This window comes from Balearica regulorum, chromosome 4 (genome assembly GCF_011004875.1).
Source record: "Balearica regulorum gibbericeps isolate bBalReg1 chromosome 4, bBalReg1.pri, whole genome shotgun sequence".
Lineage (NCBI taxonomy): Eukaryota > Metazoa > Chordata > Aves > Gruiformes > Gruidae > Balearica > Balearica regulorum.
Window position 1 is genome coordinate 33,723,896 of NC_046187.1, and position 19,975 is coordinate 33,743,870.

A 19,975-nucleotide genomic window follows, 5' to 3' on the forward strand; every position below is an offset into this window, starting at 1 on the left:
ACAAAGCTCTTCATTAGTGTTCGTTACGCTTCATCCAGCAATGTGAAATATTGACAGTGGCTCCTTTAAACATGAGTATTCTGCATAGATCAGCATCAAGCACCTTAATTATGCCCTTGCTCATATAAGGAGCTAAATGGTATTAAGAAGAATATTGTACATTTATCAGTAGTGGTAGTGTTTATTCTGAGTGGATCCAGTGCTGTGATTGACTGAATGAGGTTCAGTCCTCTATAATTAGCAGACTTTATAACCTATTTTTTTAAAGTTTGAGTAAAGAGAATTCCATGTTACTGGAAATGTTTTATTCATTTATTTTTTTTTATTTGCACTACTTTCACAGAATCTTCATAACCTTCACAGAACTGTAGAGGTTGCTGAAATATCCTGTATCATTGGAAGAGACTACCTCAGAAAGACAATGAGGTGACTCTGGTAATTTTTGTTTGGTCTTAGGCTACTTAAGCTTGTGACATCCCTCACAACAGAGAGTTATGAATAGGTTCAAGTGGCCCATTCTAATGGATGTATTGATCTATAGGACCCATTTTTAAGTATCTTTTCTGTTCTGGTAGAGCCATCAATTTGTTTCAGAGGTTGAATCATGATTTTTGAGATTTATGCTGACATTGCTGAAGGCAAAGAATATAGGCCAGGTTGTAACAGCTTTAAAAATATTCCAGTACTGTTCTTGAGAATGTCTGGCAGAGCCTATCAGCAAAAAGTTGTGTGACAGTTCAGCTTTGTCTTGCACAGCAGGTTTAACTGATAGTTGAGGGAAATCACTGTTAATAATAATAACAACAACAACAATAATATGAAGGTCCTGGAGGACTGATTGGAAGCAGCAGCAGACCTGACAACTTTTTTTTGCTTGTTTGAAAAGAAATCTAAGATAGATTTAATACTTTTTTACATTAAAATAAACATTAGTGGAAATTTTGGGTTAGTGCAACCTTTTCCATCAAAGGTTAGTGCCTTTTCCATCAAAGAAGCCTTGTCAAATGTTGGTGAAAAACCTCACAATTCCAGTAATTCTTGATGTGGAATTCTTGCTCTGTGGAGACCTGGATGATAAAGGTCAGTATGTGACATACACCAATAACTTCTTAAATTGTTTTTACATCTTTTCTGTGAAGTTTATCCCTCAGAAGAGGAGACAGGCAAAATAACCACATTCAGTCTTGAAATGCAGAAGCCAGTTGTGCACTGTTTTGAGCAACATCAAATCATACTCACATCAGTGGGGAGCCAAGAATCCTCAAAATGAGTGGTCACAGAAACACCAAACAAGAAGGAACCATATCCTTGTTTAATTCCTTTCTGTTTCAAGTGGCTTGCAATATGTGCCAACATACAGATGTCTCTACCAGCTTCATCTTAGTGATACAGTCTTCTAAATGACCCTTTTCAAATATTTTGAAGTAACATGGGAGGAGAAGTACAGGGAACCTTCGGTATGAATCACAGTCTGTGCCTTCTTGCAAAGCTGGTCATCAAATCTGTTTAAAGATTTGGCCTGTGCTCCTCCCACAGGAAAAAAATAGTGCTGACATAAAACAATGGCTAAATTTTCAAGGGTGATGTTTACAGTAGCTGTAATGGCAAGAATGTGGAAAAAGCAATTAAAAAGCTGAGCGTGTATGTGCTAATTATGAACAAAGGTAGTGTAATCTGGTGCTTTCTTTTACAGAGACCTCATTTGAATTATAAGCGTTTGGGGTGAACTTCTTCAAGCCAAGCAACTGCCTCAGGCTGCATTGTGGGAGAGTTTCAAGTACATTTGTCCATTTCTGACAACAAGTTTAAGGAGTAAAGATGTTTTGCCTATCTTGAAATAAATGCATACCTGTTTTGCTTTTGAAGCTCTAGTCTGTTTTCAAGCAGAGACTTGAAATTTGTCAGGGCATCCATCCAAGTCTGCATTTAGCTATGTTAAGTTCTCCATTTTTGGTCAATTTGTGAGCCTCTGAAAATCTAAACTAGCTTGCACAGCAGGCAGACTTGTCAGAACCTACTGGCCAAGTTCAAGATTCACAAAGGTGTTCAGTCTTCTGATGAGCTGTAGATTTGGGGGGCGGGGAAGTAGACATTTAGGTAGGAACTGTAAACCTAATTACATTTGTGCATATTGCTCTAGGGCTCTGGAGATTCTCTGTCCACGCAGCATTTTCTGTCCCTTCAGGTATTTTTGATGCCCACTCAACTGAATATGCTTTATCTTAGGGCTTTCGGATCCAAGCTGGTTGTTCTCTGTGTTTAATCTTTTCCTGTTGCAGCAGCGTACAGTGCCAGGACTGATTTTCCCCTTGTCTTCTCAGAGCTCTTGCCACTGCAGCCTGAAGGAAGGTTGGCATGACTGCATGTGGAAGGGGGAAGGTTGGGTGCAGGAACCCCAGGAGGGGCCTGTGGAATTGGGGAGAGCAAGGAGGGAGGGACAGGAGCTGGAAAGGGGGGTAGAGGGATGTAGGTGGAAGAGAAAGTAGGCGAGGGTCCTTGGAGGAGTAGAGGCAGAGGAGGGGGGACTGGTGACTGGTGCGTGGGAGAAGAGATAGCAGGTAGGGTGAGGGCAAGCAGAGCTGAGATTGAACGGGGCCAAGGGTATGGAAGGGCAGGAACAAGCAAGACGGATGGAATACAACAAAAGGCGCAGGAGCTGGTGTGGGTAGGGGAAAAATGAGAATTGTGGCCTGGGCTACCAGGTTTTTTCTCACCAAGTAGAAATTCCAGAATGAAAGCAAGCCAGAATTAAGCTTGCTTGGGTGACATCTCTCATGTGTAGGTTAAATATTGGTTTAATGATATATTTGTAAATACGTGCTTCTGTTAGAGTGTAGCATCTTTGGGGATCTAATCCTGCTTGATTGTGATTGCCTAAATATTGTGTATGTTTTTGGGACTCTAATGTTTTTATTCTGTAAGAATAAATATGCAATCATTACTGTTTTCGAGTTGCATTACAATATTTCAAGTTAGCAGTTTTTACTGAATCTCTCTCCTGTTTGTTATTTTTGTTATTTAGGTGTGAGGCTCTTTTTGTAGACCTGCAACAGTGGGCTTTCATAGATGGTTTTGTTTCTACTAAACACAATAGCTGTAATGAAAAGTTTTTTCTTCCATGAAACCATCTTTGTTTTTTCATACTCTAACCTAGTTGCAGAGATTTCAGTACACAGAAAATGAGTTTAAGAAAAAACATACATATGTACCCAGATTACATCTATTTCTGTTCCATGATCACCAGCAAACTGGTGCATTAGTAATAAAGCATGCCTCTGCCACGGGGCAGAGCTGAACTCGGAGGCAGGCTCATCCTCCCACACCACTGCCAGTATTGCTAATTCGATAGCTGCCATGGAGGGTTGTTTGGGGAGGGGAGTTTGTGTGAGTGGGAGGGGAAAAATCTGCCTGTGTGCTGAATACACAAGTAGACTGGGTTCCCCTAACAGCTGGTTCTCCAGCATTTTATATTATTTGTTCTCTTATCATTATTTCCCTCTTATCCACAGCTAACTCCCAGTAAAGGCACCTTACCTCCAGCTAAAAAAGCAAGAGAGAACAGGTATTCTGCCCTGAGAGTGGTCTGATGAGGATTAGTGTAAAAGCTGTGCAACAGGGATTCCCCTTCTCCCTTTCCCAGCCTTCTGTGCTCACTCATGAATTAACGTTATTTCCTTAGGCAGCAAGTGGTCTGGGACCTGGAACAGTGAATTTACATCTAAACAGGCAGAAGATACATTACAGTTGGTGCAACCACAGCTTACAGCGTGCATCCCTGCTCAGACAACTCTCCTTGGTTTTTTGACTAGTTTCTTATTGACTCATCTCATTTCAGAAGGCAAAGAACCAGCCTTCTTCAGGAATACCTGTGGCCTTCTGTTGTCTTTGGCATGATACAAATGGAATTCTTTTCCCAGAAAATAAACTTACTTACAACTGACAGAAACTAATTTTGCTAAGAATGTTGATGTTTCCCTGGATGTTGGATGACTTTGTTCTTCAGGCTTGTTACAAATTAAAGAGAAAGATTTCCTCATCATGGTTTCTCTCAGCATAACAATGAGTTTGGCTCTGCCATAGATGATTTTCAACTAGAAATTGTGTGTCTGTTTATGTGCTCATATACATTAATGGCATATAAAAATTAATGATTTTAGTATGCTTACCTTGAGCTGTCTTGCTTTCAGGTATTCTTGCAGAGAGCTGGCTTAAGGCATCTCAGGAGTGAGGGCAAAGTTGTGATTCTCTGCTCTGAGGATGAAGGCCAGGACAGGAAAGCCATTGCTACTGTAGGGAGAGGAGAAGCACTGATGTGAGCTACCCTTTCTTACCTGCCCAGGTAACTGCTGCCTACATACCCCAGCCCCTTTCCTTGCTGAGTAGGGCAGGAGCTGTTGCCAGCTGTGGTGGGTTGACCCTGGCTGGGGGCCAGGTGCCCACCAGAGCTGCTCTATCACTCCCCTCCTTCACTAGACAGGGGAGAAAAAGTACAACTAAAAGCTTATGGGTCGAGATAAGGACAGGGAGAGATCACTCGCTAATTATCGTCACAAGCAAACCAGACTGAACTTAGGAAATTAATCTAATTTATTACTAAGCAAAACAGAGTAGAGGAATGAGAAATAAAATCAAATCTTAAAACACCTCCCCCCCACCCCTCCCATCTTCCCAGGCTCAATTTCACTCCCGGCTTCAACCTCCGCCCCCCCCCCCCCCCCCCCCCCCCAGCGACACAGGGGGATGGGGAATGGGGGTTACGGTCAGTTCATCACACGTTGTTTCTGCCGCTTCTTCATCCTCAGGGGGAGGACTCCTCCCATCGTTCCCCTGCTCCAACATGGAGTCCCTCTCACAGGAGACAGTCCTTCATGAACTTCTCCAACGTGAGTCTCTCCCACGGGCTACAGTCCTTCACGAACTGCTCCAGCGTGGGTCTCTCCCACGGGGTGCAGACCTTCAGGAGCAAACTGCTCCAGTGTGGGTCCCCCACGGGGTCACAAGTCCTGCCAGCAAACCTGCTCTGGTGTGGGCTCCTCTCTCCACGGATCCACAGGTCCTGCCAGGAGCTTGCTCCAGCGCGGGCTTCCCATGGGGTCACAGCCTCCTTCAGGTGCCTCCACCTGCTCCGGCATGGGGTCCTCCATGGGCTGCAGGTGGAATCGCTACACCCCCTCATCCTTCCTCCACAGGCTGCAGGGGGACAGCCTGCTTCACCATGGTCTTCACCACAGGCTGCAGGGGGATCTCTGCTCCAGCACCTGGAGCACCTCCTCCCCCCTCCTTCTGCACTGACCTTGGTGTCTGCAGAGTTTCTTACATCTTCTCCTCTCTCTGGCTGCAAAAGCTCTCTCTCTAACTGGTTTTTTTTCCCTTCTTAAATATGTTATCACAGAGGCGCTGATTGACTTGGCCTTGGCCAGCAGTGGGTCCGTCTTGGAGCTGGCTGGCATTGGCTCTATCAGACACAGGGGAAGCTTCTAGCAGCTTCTCACAGAAGCTACCCCTGTAGCCCCCCCCTGCTACCAAAACCTTGCCACACAAACCCAAAACACCAGCGTAGCTGTCCTTGCCAGAGGTGAGGTGAAGTGAAGTAGGAGCTGGAGCTGTATGGCTCCTCGCAACAATATGGTAGCCTGTATGGGACAGGTATCCTTTTCCTGTGGATAGAAACAGCCCTCCATAAGCAAACGTTTGCACTGCAGTTATTAGGAAAAAAGGAATTTGTTGTAAAGCAATAGCAAATAAGAATAAGGGACCTGTAATTTTTAGTGCAGTGGTTTGGCTTAGTTTTGCCTAAAGTCTCTAAAGAATCAAGCTAATGGAGTCCTTTAAAGTCCTGAAAATAATGGTTCAAAACAGCTAGTAATTGCTGAGTGGCAGGCAGGATTTCTTTTTTTTACCCAATTCTCCCTACTAAATGTTTGCTTCTGCCTGTTGTCTGTATCCTGTTTCAAGTAGTAGTTGTAGGCTGACTAAACAAGACATGCATCAGTCTGCTAAGTTTCCTTAGCAGCTGTGAAAGTCTCCACAAAGTTGAATTGATACCTAAGCTTCGGCTTCCAAATCTGTATGCAAGATCCTGATTTTTCCAGGGTTCTGAGCAGCTGTTGGTCCTTAACAGTTTTGATACCTAGACCAGCTGTATGCATGGCTAAGTAGGACCATATTGACCTTTTGTGGTTAATGATATTACTGTTGTTTTCAGAGCGTACCTTACCTGCATATGTTCTTAGGTGTGCATGTGTTGGGTTTAGGAAATGGAAAAGAAAATGATTTTGTAGATGCCTCTGTGTTGTACTCTTTGAGCATGGAAGTAGAAGAAGAGCATGCAGTCCTGCTTGCTTTGCATCTGGTTTTGCTAATTTAAAGGAAGAAAATCTCTGAAGAAGCTGAAGCGAGGGAACATGAGTGATTTTCTGAACTTCTGCATATTCAGTTACTGATAGGCAATTCTTCTGAGAATTTCTTGGATATATACCTACTTGTGGATCTTTAAGTCCAGATGCTAATTGAGAAGAGTACTAATTAAACAATGACTATCCTTCCTTCCAAACTGCCCCCCTAGAGAGATTTCAAATCCAAAGCTGCACAAAGCACCAAGGTGTTAATTTCCCTAACAAAAATGTTGCACAAAGCTGCCCTAAACCTCCAGTCCCAAACTCTCTATAAAATGTGGTTTATTTGAAAAAAAAATTTTTTGAATAGGAGATGATACTGAGTATTACATAGTAGTCTGTTACTGATGCTACAGAATAATCTGTGTAACTTCATAGAAGCTTACCTTTCTTAGACAATGATTTAACATCTTGAAATCAAGTTTATATAATCTAGTTTCCCCATATAATGGATGTGGTTTTGGGAAGAACACTGATACAAGCTATGCATTGATTGAAATGGAAATTCTAAACCACCTTCAGCAAAAGTGTAGATATAGGATGTAAAACCACCTGGTCCCTGTGGAACACAGTAAAATGCATGCCAGCCTTTAAACCTTTTAGTTCATCTACTCCCTCTGCAGATTTTTATGGCTATTAAAAAGACCATCTTCAGGGCTAAGTGCTAAAGAGACTCTTACCCTAAACGCTATTCAATCCCACATTTTGAATGTGGGGATTATAGGAGGGATGGAGACCATTTATAAACCTTTGGGGAACAGGTGCATGGTCAGTACTCTCCCCCTACTTGCCCCACAAGAAATTCTGTAAAAATCTTTCTTTAAGTGGAAAAAACATGAAAGAAGTGCCATGCTAAAATAGTAAATTTGCAGATAGTGATGGCTACCTTGTTTAAAGAAATTATTTTTTAAGGACAGATAATACTAAAGGATTATGTGATGAGCTGCAATCAGCTAGTGATTGACTAAACGAAAATATCTTCTGTTTTGATAGTTTACAAACTCTGAATAGTCCATTGCTAAATACTAATATTTTGGAAGGACTTCTTCCTGACCTGGGCAACCATGTTTCTGTAGTTGATGGTCTGCATTCAGCAGGAGCTGCTGCTGGCCTGGAGCAGAGATTCCAGAGGGCGGTGGAGAATTGCCTGGGGCGGTCATTGGAAAAAGTGAGATGTTCTGTTGTCAGAAACTGCAACAGTGGCTCAAGAGTATCATAATACCCAATGGGAGCCTATAGAAATCATTGTCCTTTCATTTTCCTGAGGACACACAGAAGAAGGTGAATCAGGTAGAAGCACATGTGAATTAATTTCCCTTGCCTGACAGGGATCCATGCTTCTGATGACCAGTTTTCTTCCCCACACTTGGATAAAAGCAGATGTTAGGGAGGAACAGCTGTTATCATCTCCTTCCCTAACAAGATGAGCAGGCCAGGGTGGTTCAACTGAGAGCCCATGGGATGATTTTTGTCCTATTTACTGCATTATTTTCCCTGGAGGAGAAATGGAGCTGCCTTATCAAGAAATGCAGCTGAGGGGGTGGCATTCTCCCTCCTTTGCTTGTTCAGTCTAACAAGGAGCATTGGGTGGTGACTGGGAACGCATGAGGAGAGGGATGAGGAAGGGACTGTTGCTGGAAAGGAAAGTTTCACTGCAGCAGCACCTGCTTCCCCTATCAGCAGCAGTAGCAGCACCCTGAACCTCTGGGGTGGCAGCAGCAATCCTGCCATTTCTTACTGTGCTGAGCCAAGAAAAGACTTCCTCACAGGTGACAGTGAACATGTCTGATCAGTCAGAAGTATTTCAGACATATTCACAGTGAGTGCACCTGCGTTGTATCTGGTGGGATGATCTTGTGAGCATTGTGCATTTCTGGGTTCCGCATCTGGCATCCACTTTGTCCCTGTACAGGCAACCTACAAATCCTGCCTAGCCTTACAACAGAAATGTCAGAGACTTATTAAGAGAACCCTGAAGACTGTAAGTACCTGCTTGATAGAGTGTATAGGATAAGTGGAGCTGTGCAGAGCAACAGTGGCATTTGCACAGCATGTGAGCACACCTACAGAGTGTTCAAATGACAGAAGGCACCTGGCAATGTTGGGGATACCAGAAGTGCTGTCCCAGATTTACCACCCCCCCCCAGACACTCCCACTGGCAAGTAATACAGCCAGGCCACTGTTTTGGCTGCTAGGAAGCCCTCCAGGCTTTTCTACATACCCTGCCTCCTTATCTGAATCAGCTGAATCAGCAGTTATTTTTGTACCTGTGTGCTAACATTGGCTGCAGTTGAAATGATCATAAAGGTGCTGAGGAGACAGTCTCAACACCAGCAGTACATTGGGAAAGAAGTGGATATGCTTGTTGGTCAAGTATGTTTTTGTCATTTTAGCAATGTGTGATATTAATAAGGCCCAGCAATATTTCCAGATTGTGTGCAGGGATGTTCTAGGTCAATGATGTGCAGAGAAGAGAACTTTATTCTGCCCAGAAACGGATGGTCAGGAATCTGCAGGATTTTTTAATGTATCAGTTTGCTTCTGGACTGATAAGAACCTAAAAGATACATTTTCATGCCAGGGGAAGAAAATAATTTGACTGCAGTTCTGTATCCAAGCTAGTTTAGGACTGGGCCTGTAATTGCCATTTTAGATTTTCATAAAATCACAGAATGGTTTGGGTTGGAAGGGACCTTAAAGATCATCTAGTTCCAACCCCCCTGCTGCAGGCAGGGACACCCTCCACTAGACCACGTTGCCCAAAGCCTCATCCAACCTGGCCTTGAACACTTCCAGGGATGGGGCAGCCACAATTTCTCTGGGCAACCTGTTCCAGTGCCTCACTACCCTCAGAGTGAAGAATTTCTTCCTAATATCCAATATAAATCTACCCTCCTTCAGCTTAAGGCCATTACCCCTTGTCCTGTCACTCCATGCCCTTGTAAACAGTCCCTCTCCAGCTTTCCTGTAGCCCCCTTCAGGTACTGGAAGGCTGCTCTAAGGTCTCCCTGGAGCCTTCTCTTCTCCAGGCTGAACAGCCCCAACTCTCTCAGCCTGTCCTCATAGGAGAGGTGCTCCAGCCCTCTGATTATCTCATGGCCCTCCTCTGGACTCGCTCCAACAGCTCCATGTCTTTCTTGTGCTGTGAACGTTTTGGATGAATTCTTATAGGTGAGTTCTGTTGATAAATGTGGGTAAGGACTTCCCGACTATGCCTAATAGCTATTTCAAGATTTTATTTTTTTTTTTTTTTTTGATAATACATAAGCTTACTTATTGCCAGTGTTGTGCCTTATTTGGAAAGCCCTACCTAGCAAGGGAGCCAGTGGGTTGTCTGGTAGATATTGTAGTAAAAGTAATGTTGCTAATGCAAAAATTGAAGATGTTTTTATGTAGTTGCTACGGACCTACTGAGTCACTGCATACAGAGTTTGAGCTTTTGCTGTCTTTCATGTTTTTTATACTCTGTAAAGACGGTAGTCTAACTGCTACCAAATCGGAGCGGAAGCATTTTGCACTTGGGTTTGTTCAGGTGTGAAGCAGTGCTGGAGGGAGGAGGCTCTGGAGGATATAGCCATCAAATTCAATCATTATCTGTGAGAGGAACAGACGCTGCAGTCTAGAGGCAAGCAGGAGTGTGAACTGATGTGGTGCATGTTCATCACAGTATGCTGCTGATACTACTTAAAATCCTGACTTACAGGCACACTATTCCTCAGTGCTTCTCAAACTGTGTGGTGGGCACATGGCTTCAGGTGTGCACAAGCATACTCATACACTCAGGTCTCACACCTGCAGGTTTTTGAGTGTAGCCCCCTAGAGAGGAAAAATTAGTCTGTTAACTAATTTCACCACAGAGTACCAAACATTTCATAGCTATTAAAATCCTTGTATACTGGAGCTTTCTGGCTGTGTTCCAGCTTTTACTGGCAAACACTTCCTTCAAATTAGCTGTCTTTTAGTACACTACTTTTGCAAAAACCTGGTGATGCAAAATTTTAGTTTAAAGGATTGTATGTTGTTGGATTTTACACTTTGCTATGTCTATTGAAAATATGCTTGACAGCCTGATTTAGCTGGAAAGAATTGGTGGGGGAGTAATCAAACAGAATAGAATGGTTATTCTGATTGTTAAGTACTTTGTGCCAGAAAGCACTGAATCCCCTTACTTATTTTGTACAAAGTTAGATACTGGTGCTGTGCTACTATGTAGGCAACCCTTATGCACCCACAACAGCAGCTTGCACAAACAGCCTTGGGGATTGCAGTCGTCTTTATTAAGGAGAGTTGCACTATGTATTGTGATTTTGTCTACAAAATCTTGCAGAGAGATGCTGGAAAGGTTTGAATGTGAGCAGGGTGGCACTTGTGTGATCAAAGCTTATCTATAGTGCCACTTATTTGGAGAAATTAAGCTCACGATGTGGCATAGACTGCTTATGGTACAACTAACTGCATCTTGATGCTGTCTTTCTCACAGAGACCATTGAATCATACGGCAAATTCAAATTGGATCATTAGAGCTGTACAAAAAGGTTAGCGGAATAGATACAGAATATGAGCAAAATAATCATCATAGCAGAATGGGAACATGAGCTCACCTTACACGCTTACATTTCAGATGATGTGGATCATCTCTCTGAAAATCAAGGCCTTGTAAATTCGCCTCGGGTTAGACATCCCAAATCAAGACTTCCAGATACCAATGTTCCTCTTATTTTTCAAGGCTGGAAGAGATGGGATAAGGTCTCGCCTTGCATACAAGACTATCGCATCACTCTCTTTGGGCCTTTGTGTTGATCAGAGATTTCTCAGGCATCGGTCTGTCCTGGACAGGTCTCTTGCTTTCCCTAGTCTAGTTGCCCATTTTTTCCTTCCCTTCACAAGACCACTGCCTGCCCAGAAGCTTCTTTGCAGGGCATAATTTTCAGTCCTTCTAATTCTAGTAAGCAAATTGGGGAAAAATTTTCCTAAGGTAATACTGAATTATAACAGTTGGTTAGAAGGTTTTGATTATGATGATCTATTTTCCTGTCTGGTAGAAACACATTCTTGATAGTGAAGTGTATCTCACAACATGGAATGGTTTGGGGACTGCTGTTTGTACTTTGTATAACTAGACACATGCAAATTTGTGAAACACTAGAACTGTTCTCTACTTAGCCGAGACTAATGTTATTAAAAGAAATGGTGGATAAATTAGGAAATGAACATCCTGTTGCCAGGTCAACCACATTCCTTATTTGTAAGTATCAGTGTGTGTATGAGAAGGATAATATGTAGTGAGGACAGACAAGCTCTCCATAGCACAGTGGGAGGGAAAGGTTGTAGAAAATAATGCCTTTAGCAACAGTGACCTAAACCCTTCATTCTCTTATTGCTCTGTGTACATGTTAATGAGAAAAAGGGAGAATTATTAGAAGGATCAAAAAGCAAAATTCTGTTTCTTAATTAACTGTATTTCAGTTTCCTGAGGATGCACACAACATACTTCTGTGTGTTTTCTCACATTTCACTGGTGATGAGAGACAGTGGAACAAAGATATTGCCCCACTTAAACTGCCCTCAATTTCTTTGTGTTTACAGTAGATGATTTACTGCCTTTCCAGGTTTTGACTTTAATCCTGTAAATGTTTTTTTTAAGATTTCATTAATAACCTTCTTGTGAAATCTACCCACTATGAAGAAAAAAAAAAAATCCCCCCAATAAAAGGAGAAGAAAGTTCGGAGGTTTCCTATTTGCACCATCAAGCAAAAAGTTGTGTTGCTACAGTGAAAAAGTGTAGTGGTCAGAGTCTTTCCTCTTTCTAGGCTGATTGGAAGTGTAAAGAGCAGTGGTTCAGCTGTGTGAGAAACGGTGATATTTTAAACAGAAGATTTAAAGTCAGCCAGTTGCACCATTAAACCTATAAAGTGCTTATTTGGGGAGTGTGCCCTGTGTCTTACTGCCACTGATTTCCAGAAAATTAAGTACGATTCTAGCTCTGGTCTCTTGTTCCCCATGTGCATGAGGGCTAGGAATACTGTGGTGGGAAAAATGTGCTCATGCTTGAAACAGAGGCAGTGCCTGTCTCTCTTCAGCAGGTATTCTTGCAGCCTATTAAGAGTTGCACAGATGGACTCCAAAGGGAGTCTCTTTCAGTCCTTTAACTGTAATGATACAAACCAAGATAATTTTTTAAAAGTGAGGTTTAAAAGTTAGGCCTCCAAATAAGTGCAATCTTTTTTTCTGCTGGGTAACCCACAGTTCTTGTTTTAATCTGCAGCAGACTACTGGGTGCTCAGCATTTAAGAAAATCAGGGCACTTACATAAGTACCTACACACGGATATAAGTCTGACAGACACCCAGTTTTGAAAGTCTTGCCTACTGGGTGCAGTGTGGGTGGTCGAGAAATTTTAGGTAGGCTCCTTGGGGCTGAGATATAACCGTTGATATAAAACACTTGTTTTCTAGCTGACAATGATTTTATGAAAAGTAGCTGTTAAACTTATCTACTCTAATGTATTTCCTTTTCCTTTCCTTGTTTCATAAGTCATTTTTCATTTGACTGTGGGGAAATCAAGCCTAACGTATTGTTGTATCGTGTTACAGCTGCTCCCATATCATTTTCTGTTCCATTTGCATAAGTCAGAACAGAATTGAAGTACACTTCTTTCCACCCAAGATTTGTGTTTTGGTGAGGAGGAAAAGAAAACCAACAACTTGTCTTGTAGGTTTAGAAACCTGTAGTTTCATCTTTACAAAAGAAAAGGAAACAATGGCTTTTGCAGAGACTGTACAAGAGAGAACCCAGAGGGAACCCAGGGTTTTTTCTTATTTCTGAAATGCAAATTGCAGTGAACAGGGGACATTTTTCTATACATGAAAGCTCTGCCTTTTTTTCTTTCACCTAGCTCTAAAGGTAGTAATATGGTATTTGTCTTCTGTTTAGGATAAGCAAATGATTGGCATTGAGTGTTCAAGTGTGTCTTCCTTTTATCTCCCACAAGTACTATTTTCCCTCTTTCTGTTCAGTTAAGTCATGTTCTGTATTGTATGCAACCTAGAAAAGGCTCTGTGCTCTTAATCTTGTTATCTGCTTTCTCAGCATTTATTCATTTTTTCAATTGCCTGTGGAAGTCGAAAGGTTAAGATGGGCTCTGTGATGGCAGAATCTTTCTTTGTAAAACTACTGCTTGTGTTTTCTTCTCAATTCGCCTTTTGTTTTATACACTTCAGCTTTAGGATAATCACATATTATATTAGGTATGGGTTTTCTGTTCTTTCACAGATGCACGTAGTGTGTTCATGGGACTGAATATAATGGTGATGTATGTAGGTGAGACATAACAGGTGCTAACCTGTAAAATATATGACATAATGTTACTAGTTGGAAAATATGATCTAGTGTAACTTATTCAACACAGAAGGTGTCATGAAATTATCCATATCTCTTTACTGAGTGTGTTATAGCAGTGTGTGTACACAACAGCATGTTACTGATGCATCAAGGTCTTTGTTTTGATACTCAGAGGTGGTGTTTAGGCTTTGATTTGCTTCCCTGTGTTCTGTCACACCCTATTATAAAGCTTTGGGTAGAGAATGTTCCCAGTAAAACAAATTGGGTCTGCAGACTGTGTGCTTTTACTAATTATTTTCCATATTCTCTGTTAGATGGATACTTTTCAGGTTGGTCTTACTCTTATGGAAAATTGTCTTGATAGATGAGTAGCTCAGAGCAACATCTGTAATTTATGGATATAGAAAACACATGCAGTCTCTCACTGTCTTTACGGATGTGCTTTAGGGCAAGTGAGATGTTCAGATAATGGAAAGGGGGAGTGTTAATAAATCTCAGTCAGGAAGACAATACTTACATCTTTTTTTTTAAATAAATTCAAAGCTGAATTCTAAATTACTTTTTTAAACATCTTTGGTGCTTTTTCTTCATACTATTGCTATTGTTAAATTGAATGGTAGATAATATGCTCGATGTGTAATTTAAAAATACAAGTAATTAGATGGTGAGATTCGTTTTCCAAAACAGAACTAGTAAATCACTCAGACCCCATAAGACTAGTGCTTTTGATTAGTTGTTGGAATCATTTAAGTTGCTATCGGTGTTTGTTTCGGAATTAGAGAAACTGTTACTATATATTGAGAAAATGACTGCTGCAGTATTAATAACATTATTGTAATCCGTAAGGACTGCGAAGAAAACGAACAGCATAGAAATTGCTGCTCTGGAACAGACCAGTGATCCGTACAGTCTTGTATCCTGTCTCTGACAGTAGCCAATATGTGATGATTCAGAGGAAGAAATACATGCAGCCAATTGTGTTATAGTGTACCACAGAGGGAAATTTCTTTCTGGCCCCAGATGGTGTTCAGTTTATGCCTTAAAGCATGAGGATTGATAGCCATTGTAAATTTTACCTTAGCTAGTGTAACCAAATTGGATTGCTCCTTGTTGTCCACAACCTGCCCTTCACCTGGCCTTCATAGAATTACAGTCTTGTCCCTTATTGCTGGATTCATAGATTTTATGTTTGCTGTTTTAAGCAGATGCAATAGTGCAATCCAAGGACTTGTGCCGCTATTTTACATGATGTCACACACCATTGTATTTTTCATCAATAACAGCCTGGTTCAATGCTTTTGGTTAAACCGAAAATAGTACTTTTCTGTGGGGCAGAACAGACACTGCACTCACCCTGTGTCAGTTCTTTGCCAGCTCGATAGCAGCTCTCTCCTATTCTGAACACAGGATCCTTGGTCATGGGAAGAGTTGAAGAGCATGCCTAGAACTGACCCTTTTGTGTCATTGCAACAGCCAGAAATGGATCAAAATTGAGTTTGGAGCATTTCCACACCCTGCAAATCTTGATCTCAGCAGCCTCTGAAGGGAAAGTCAGTATCAGTGCTGGTCATTCCGTTCTTTCACTTTCTGCATCCTGCAAAACTGACATTATATATCCCCAGCTGAAGACACAGGAATGGAAGGGGCTGTTAGAGATACGAATATTGTTTATTGCAGTGCATATGTGACATTTGGACTCAAACTTATGAAAGTTTCCTGGATTCAGCTGTACAGAAGCAGAGACCAAGGTCTTTGTATTAAGCCTTGGTACATTTCATTTGTTACGCACCCATCTAATAAAACTCTGTAGTCTGAGAGGAGCTTTCTGACATCTGGCAGTCTAGTAAAGTAGTTGTTTATTGCAGTCAAAAACTGACCTGATTTTAGGCTGGCATTTATAATGCAAGGCAGTGCAGGCTTTTGAAACTGCTTGCACTGATGCTGCTGCCCTTCCAGGTCATCTTGGGCACAGGCTAGTTTGGTGGATAACAACACTGCATGTCTTATTGGTTTGTGCATTGAGTTTTAGCATGTCCTTCCCTGTGTCCAGGGTAAGGAGAATCTGCAAGAGTACTTATGCAATTACTGTCCTTCTTGTCTTTGCCTCTGTGGGTGAAGATCAGTCTCTGACTTCACAGATAATGTTCAAAAAGCAGTTATCACAGGAAGCAGATTTTGCTCAGCAGCTTACAGGCTTGTCATTAGGTGCTGCCTTTCAGCCTTCCAAATGCATGCTCCACTGTCATTTTTCTGCTCCTTGGGAGATAATTAAACAGCTCCTTGTGTCCTTGCCAAATGACCAGTCAAAACCAAGGAATCTGGGTTTCCTGAATGACAGTGGAACACCATAGCAATCTTGGGAGAGAAAATTCTCTTTCTCACTGAAGGAGGGAGGCCCAGCTTTGCTTTAGACTCCTGTATTACTGCTGATGAATCTTCTGGAGAGATCATCTAGGCTTTAAATCAGCAGGAAGAAATAACCCTTCTGTTGGTTGGTAAGTGGCAACACATCACATGGCCCATCTGTGAACCTCAGCTGATCAAATCCCGTAGAAATTGTCCTTGAGTTGTCAGGCTGTATGTGCTGGCACATTGCCTCCTCCGTTACAGCAGAGGCCAGTTCTACCAGCACTGCGGTAGCTGGATGCTCACTTGAAGTTGTGACATTCTGTATGTTAGTGAGGAAGTCTTTCTCTGTCCTGTGAAGCAAGGGACTTGTGGTGATACGCTGCTGTCTAAGCTTTGGAAAAGGCTCCTGTTTTCCTGGACTTCCACAGGTAGGGTTGGTCCTTATGGTCTTGCATGATCATCTCCCCTCACTCCGTCTTCCTTTTTGGAGCTGAAACATAGGACTGTCGCCAGAGAGGCGACTTCAGGTGAAATTCCTTTTGAAGCAACCTTTAGGTTTTCTCCTGTAATACCCCTCCTTTCTCCCAGCCCTTATTGGTTCAGCAACGAGGCAGCTCACTCAGAGCCATCTGGCTGTACAACTGGAAATCTGGAAGCAGCAGTCTCTGTGATCAATGACTGCAGAGAGACACCGTTCGTCTGCAGTTGTGCTATCTGACAATGGGAAATTAGTGGGGTTTTGCAGAAGATAAGTGAAGTTTTATATACCAGCAGATGAACTGGAAAATTCTGCTAGCTTAATCTCAAATCTCAGATTTACTTACACGTCTTGGGTCTTCCATATAGGTCCACAAAACATTTTCTAATAGCGTATAGGTATGATTCCAAGGTAGTTGCAGTCAGTGGACTGCATACCTTGGGGGAAAAAACCCCAACAGTTTGGTGTAGTATAAAGATGAGATGCACTGATTTAAAGACAAGAAATAAGAGGAAACCAGCTCTGTGATCATTCATGTATTAGACTAACGTTACACACACACACAAGAAAAACACTTTTAAGCCTTCGGTATGCAAATTGTTCACTAAATAAATACAACATTTCTGTAAAGCTCTTGCTCTTTCACTTGCTCTGTAATACACTTTACCTTGGTCTTCACTGCCTCACATTTCTCCTCATTTAAATTACATTTTCGTATGTTCATTTACAAATTTCAAAATTCAGAAATCCCCAGGCCATAGTTTTAAGAAGAAAGCATGTTTTTATATTGAATAATGTGGATAAGCATGAGGATGTCGATGTGAATCCAGGACCTTCTGCAAAGTCTTACAGTTCAGCTTTGTCCCCCATGCTTGGCTGGGCTTTTGCAACACTGTTGAGTAAGTGCTCAGACAAAAAAGGTGCGGGGGGTTGTTGAATTCTCAGGCCACATCATGGGTTGGGGGCATGTCCTGCAGTGGCACTTAGACAGCTGGAATAAGACATGCATGCCCCTGCCTACCAACCGGCAGTACTGCATTTCTTTGGCTTTGAAGGAACTGGGAAGAAGCTGCTGTGCCCTGGAGTACACTGAACTGTGGGAGCTGCCAGCAGTGTGTTCAAGGAAAAAGGGAAAAACTTTAAAACTCTGAGCTCTCCTGGGTGAATCCTTGCCTACTTCAGGCAAATGAAGAGGAACAAAATCTTCTTTCCTGGTCCCATGCAGTCTTTTAGCCCCTGTTGACCTCGGCATTTGATGAGGGTTGCTTTGACCCAACAGCCCCTCCTTGTCACGAACGCAAATTCTTGCCTCTGAGGTTAGGAAGTCTCCCGGTTCCTGCTGACCTCAGGGTTCAGCTCTGCCACAGGAGTGAGATGCAGCAAGTCAGCTGTTTGATGGCATCTTTCAGCTGTCCGAAGCAGTGGCCCCTGGGCCCACCTGTTCAGCAGTGCTGCAGGAATCCAGGGGCAACAGCAGCTCCCACGGGGAGCTGTCTGAGCAACACCCCACATGTCTTAGCTTGCACCCCACAGGGCTCTGTTAGCTTCAGAATCATAGTGGGGTGGCATAATTGCCACCGATTCAAGCGGGGCTCAGAAAGGGGGCCTAGTACGGTGATGCTGAATGAGTTAACATCTGCTCACGGGGTGGTTTGTCAAAGTGATGTGGGGAACCTTCCTGTTAGGTAAGGTAAGAGAGCTGCTGTTTTGCATCATGTTCCAGCCAGACATGTGAGAAAGAAAACAATATTCTTTCTCTCACTGGTGTGTATTAACCTCCCTTTGCAGGGATGACACTCATGCAGTGGCAATGTCTGGATGCTGTAGATTACCCAGGAGAGCGTGTATTGTGCAAGCATGAAGTTTCAACAGTGCTGGATTTTGTTTGGGATTTTTTTTTTCTGCAGCGTAACAGCCATGTTAAATTGATTTGCATGAGCCATGGAAGCTGTTCAATGGGAAGAAGGCTAATTGTCCCTTCAGTACGCTTTTCTCCTGTCCCTGTGTGCATCCAGGGAATCTCAGACCTCCCAGTAATCCCAGAAACACATTTACACAGTGAGGTATGATTTCTGTTTGATGCACAAAATGGTGGCTCATTGTAATCTTCCCTATATGTGTACTCAAGAGGCCAAACCTCATTTTTGTTTGGCTTGTCCCTAAGTGCTATTGAATGGACTTATTGTGCGAAATAACCGTGAGTGCCAATCTCTGGTATTTCACCTCAGAAATTAATAGTATTTTCTTGAGACAGTCTCCCTCAACTGTCAAAGCTGTAATACTGCTGAGCGGTCAGGCCTGGAGGGGGTTTGGGGAATGAGCTGCTTTGCATAGGTGCCATTGTGATGTCAGGCCCAGACAAACTGAACTAAACACACATTAGAATTTGCTGTCACTGTTAAATGTCCTTTCAGGAAAATGACTTACTACTTTTCTTTTCCTTCAATTTCCCTTCACCTTTTTTTAATCCTATGTGGCAAATCTACATCCATGCGGGTAGTTACCGGCTGCCAGAAACTCCCTTTCAGGAGAAACAAAGCAAACCCACCCATCCCCATTACAGTCACTTGCATGCAGTTAGTCAGCCTAGATTTGATGCCAGTTGATAGTAAGACGTGCTGTATAACTCCTAAGTACTTCTTGTCAACACTGGGTAGAGAGGGGGCAGACATCTTAGTGCTATATTTCATATCCAAGTATGGACAGCATGAAGCTATTTTCCTTTAAAAAGTTTAACTCAGAAAAATATTTAATGTTAACGGCCAGATGTATGTTGTTATGATCATGATAATTTATTAATTTGCTGTAATATTTTTAAACTTGGCATCCTAGCTAGATAGCATTGTGTGTGCCATGCTAAGTCAACTGTACTGGTAGGGAAAGGTCTGTTATATCTGTTCTCGTCAGTACCTTGGATTTTATAGGAATAAGCGCACTTTGGAAAAAATCACTTCTAACATTATACACAGAAGTAATTTGTTTCATCATCCTGGAATGCTTCTAGAGAAGGTCTGCATGTCTTTTGATTCACTGCTTTGTCTTTATCAGTGTCATTCCCTAAGACAAGGTGTCAGTGTTCTTGTGAGAGTGTCCTCTAATGCAGTGAGAGCATTAGCACCCACTAATCTCTTCTAAATTGCTTTTTACTGCTTTTGATTCCTGAAATGTGATAAAGTAAATAAAACTGCAGGCTTTGCTTGCTTCTCTGGTATTCCATGGATATTGTTATTATTTATTTATAAACAAATGCAGGCCATCGCATTCACACGCATACTATTGAAAGTGTCAGCTTGGGTCCCTTGCTGTTGCAGGCTGTATTATATCAAGCACCATCATTAATATAGTGACTCTGCTTTCTAATGGATGAGACACCTTGAACACTTCCTCCTTTTGCTGCCTGTCACTGCAGC

The 19,975-nt window shown here is 42.3% G+C and overlaps 1 long non-coding RNA gene across 6 annotated transcripts in view; it reads left to right on the forward strand.

Annotated features, from left to right (window-relative positions):
* LOC142601718 (uncharacterized) overlaps positions 1 to 19,975 on the forward strand; it is a 188,460-nt gene that overhangs the window by 138,909 nt on the left and 29,576 nt on the right. Inside the window, exons 4-5 of one of the 6 annotated variants that reach the window (XR_012835293.1) lie at positions 344 to 426; positions 993 to 1,080. The exons of the other annotated variants lie outside the window; for them this stretch is intronic. This is a non-coding gene — a long non-coding RNA (uncharacterized LOC142601718). The remainder of the gene's footprint in view (positions 1 to 343; positions 427 to 992; positions 1,081 to 19,975) is intronic. 6 annotated transcript variants of the gene reach the window in all.